The following is a 4,343-nucleotide window of genomic DNA, read 5'->3' as shown; positions in this document are numbered from 1 at the left end:
TAGGGGCTTGGAATGGGCCCAGGTCCAGGGTGACAAGCCAATCTCGGGACCTCCTGCCTCCATGCTTCCTGTTGAGTAAGCAGTTGATGCACATGTGGTCGAAGCCACTGTCAGTCGGGGTGGTCTAACTTCAAAGCCCATGGTCTTTTTCCTGTCACACCCTGACGTTTACATGAGCGTCCAGCTGTCACCTGATGTCCGTTGTCGATCTAGGGTCCAGCGATTACAGAAAGGATCATATTTAGAAAAACTGTCAGTTAAAAGAAGGGGAGGTGGTCGGTTCAGCAGGATGAGGTATCTGGCTTCTGGTCTTCATTGCTCTTGGCATGAATCTTAGGACTTCAAAGCTGGAAAGGACCAGACAATCTCCTGGTCCAAGCTCCTGTTACAGACGATGGAACCGAGGCTTGGAGGGGCCAGGCGCCTCGCCTCCGAGGCCCGCAGGCAGCACCCACCTCGAGACCGGAACTCGGCTCTCCCAGATGGCTCTGGGCCACGCAGTCTTTTCCTTGCTCTGCACTTAAACTCTTTATCGATTTTGTACCAAACTCTGATTGGCCACTCATCTCACATCAAAAAGAGATTCTCACGCTAATCACATTCTTGTGCCAGGACAAACTTTGGTGCCGTTCACTGAGGTTTCTCGCAAGTTTATTTCCTTGTCATACCACCCTGTTCCGCTGAACTCGGCAGCACACCGTGCCCAGAAAATAGAAAGAGCCCACAGACATAACGGGGAGGATGTCAAGTTCCCGGCTCTTCGGATTAAAACTGACCCTTGAATCTTGTCACAGAGACGACTGTCTTGGAAGCAAGCGCCGGGCACTTAGAAGTTGAGAGACCACGTTCTGAAGGGATCCAGTCAGGAGTGTGCGCCACCAACAATAAACAGGCAGAGAAGAGGTGAAGAGTCAGCCCACCACCCCTGCTGGATGGGACAGGGAGCTTAGGTATGGAGAAGCCCTTCGACGGGGACCGATGTCCAGGGAGAAGGGATGAGAATATTCCTGTTCCCCTAAGAAGGCGTGGGCATGGCCGAAGGAGAGTGACAGCTCAGAGGGCGTCAGGATAGGGGCACAGCCACGGCTATCGCAGTGGTTAAGTCCACAGTCAAGCCCAAGGCCATTGGAACTATGACCGCTTCGGCGAACAGTGACGAGGGACCGTTCTGGCCAGTGGACATCGTTAGGAGTGGGTGTCAACAGTGAAATGCGAAAGGAAGACCTCCTGTCTCTGCAAATGCTAGACAGAGCGAGAGGGGAAGACACGTCCCCTAGAAATCACCACCTCGTGGGTACCACTCATTTACTGCCACGAAAATGCTGTATGACGCACAACCGCAAGCCTCGGAGCTGCTGTGGGTTCAGCTCCCCTGAAACGGGCTCCCTCATGGGCCCACAGTAGCTGAGGGCCGACCGCGTGGCTCTGCGGATCTTGGCGGGCTCTCGCACTGCTGGGATTGCCGGCCGCTGGCTGACGTCGATGGCCTCGCTCACACCTGGAGCGGGCAGCCCTGGCCCACATGTCTCTCGTTCTTCTCCTGGGGTCAGCAGGCCGCTGTGGTCACTCCCTTTTCTGGGGAATGGTAGAGGGAAAGATCAAACCAGTCCCCCCGGGCACAGCAAGCCATATGGTTGAGGCCAGAGTCAGTGAAAAGGCACTGAAGGGTCATGTGACAAAGGGCAGACACTGGCGGGTGAAGATCTGGGCCACGCTTGTAACCTGCCACACCACGTATGCCACCACCTGCCCAACAGCCCCAGAAACGAAGGGCCATCAAGGAAAACGAGAGAGAATTCCTATTTTAACTGATCTCAAGCACAAAATGGCTGCCAGATCACAAATTTATCCGAGTTCACCTGCAATTTACTGAATTAAATTTTCTACCATTAGACAGAAATGGGGCTCAAGATAAAAATTAAGTGTAATTGTAGAAAAATAAAGTTACGATTTTTGTTCATGTGATTTCGTGATTGCAATTTGCGTCCAACATATTCTTTAAGCCCAAGTTTCAAAATCAGTCAAATGGTTGATAAGTCAGCCTTATGTCCTACAGAAGCCAGTTTTCTAAAGATTTCCAACCAAACCAGGAAACGACTCCAGAGATAATGTGGTTTTACTTCCAAAATGCAAACAGAGAGGTGAAGAGCCTGGTTAAAAATTCCAACATGGCCTACAGCTGTGGACTCTGAAATAAAGTGTCCAGGGGCGTCTGACACTCTTCCTAGAATATCACCTTTCTAATGACAGCCATCTCTGTAATTACAACAATAACGGCTTCAAATGGAAAATACCGCTTCTCTGGCCAGAAAATCTGTCTGGGTCAAGGCAAAAAAGAACATTCGATTGCTCATTGTCACGTGAATAATGTTGTCATCATTAAACTGGTTCTCGGGTGTGATCTGTGTGTGTGTGTGTGTGTGTGTGTGTGTGCGTGCGTGCACGTGCATGTGCGTGCATGGTTCTGTTCCAGTGCTTCAAAGGGTTTTCATGGAACACAGTGTTTGTGCCCTTTTTATAAGCCATGGGTGCGAGGTGAAGGTGGGTGGGGGGAGTTGACCTTCTCAGTTCTTTTCATCCTGATATTTCTTTGTGGCTCAAGGTCACAAGGATCCTGGTGGCCTCTTGGTCAGGGGCTTTGCCACGGGTGGGATTCATTGAAGGTCAAGGATGGCCCGCACCATCCCACCACAAGAGATGAAGTCAAAGAGGGCCTGAGATGGCCTGATGCTTACAGTGGGTAAATTGTATGGTATGCGAATTATAGTTCAATTAATAAAAAATGGAGGGTCTGAGCAGGATGTATGATGATGACAACGATGATGATGGTGATGATGGTGGTGGTGATGGTGGTGACAATGACGGTGGTGGTGATGATGACGGTGATAGTGGTGGTGGTGATGATGGTGATGGTGATGATGGTGGTGACGATGACAGTGATGGTGATGATGGTGATGGTGACGATGACGGTGATGGTGACGATGATGGTGGTGGTGATGACGGTGGTGGTGGTGATGATGGTGATGACGGTGATGACGGTGATGATGGTGATGACGGTGATGATGGTGATGGTGGTGATGATGGTGATGATGGTGATGATGGGAATGGGTGGGGATGATGGTGACGATGACAATGATGGTGATGATGACGATGATGGTGATGACGGTGGTGGTGGTGATGACGGTGATGACGGTGATGATGGTGATGATGGTGATGGTGATGACGGTGATGATGGTGATGGTGATGGTGATGACGGTGATGACGGTGATGGTGATGGTGATGGTGATGATGATGGTGATGGTGGTGGTGACGGTGATGATGATGATGGTGATGATGGTGATGATCGTGATGACAGTGATGATGGTGATGGTGGTGGGGATGATGGTGACGATGATGATGGTGGTGGGGATGATGGTGACGATGACGGTGATGACGGTGATGACGGTGATGATGGTGATGATGGTGATGGTGGTGATGGTGGTGGTGGTGGTGGTGGTGATGATGGTGATGGTGGTGGGGATGATGGTGATGATGATGATGGTGGTGGGGATGATGGTGACGATGACGGTGATGACGGTGATGACGGTGATGACAGTGATGATGGTGATGATGGTGATGATGGTGATGGTGGTGATGGTAGTGGTGGTGGTGATGATGGTGATGATGGTGATGGTGACGATGACAGTGATGGTGATGATGACGATGATGGTGGTGATGGTGATGATGGTGATGATGGTGATGATGGTGATGATGGTGATGGTGGTGATGGTGGGGATGATGGTGACGATGACGGTGGTGGTGGTGGTGGTGATGGTGATGATGGTGGTCATGGTGATGATGATGGTCATGGTAATCTTGTGAGAAACTGGGTAGAACTCTGGGTGCTCAGGTCCCCCCCGAACTCCTCACTCCTCTGGCCCCAGTAGGAAAACCTTCTTTCCAGAAAGAGCTTGCTGCTGTAGAAAGTCTCAAATTTACACTCCAAATAGCACCTCCTTAATCTTAGTCCAATTATGCAGCAGGTAGCCCAGGACTGAGTACCTCTCTCTCGTGGTATTTATCTGCTCCTGGCATTTTGGCTGATAAACACAGAAGTTATCTCTTCAAAAAAATTAATAAGATTATTATGGAAAATAAACATTAATTAAGACATCAGAGAGAAATGTGGATTAAAAGAAGTAGATATGATGGATTTTTTCACCTTGTTACTTCTGGCAGGAGCCAACCCCTGACAAATAATCAGGTGATACAAGGAAAAAGAGAAGCCATCATCCTTGTGTAACCTCCCAGGCTTTCTGGGGGCGGTTCAGGCCTCTCCTCTCTGCCACTGGCGAATTTCCCGA

This window comes from Pteropus vampyrus, unplaced genomic scaffold, assembly GCF_000151845.1.
Source record: "Pteropus vampyrus isolate Shadow unplaced genomic scaffold, Pvam_2.0 Scaffold78, whole genome shotgun sequence".
Lineage (NCBI taxonomy): Eukaryota > Metazoa > Chordata > Mammalia > Chiroptera > Pteropodidae > Pteropus > Pteropus vampyrus.
Note: the sequence above shows the minus strand (reverse complement) of the source record.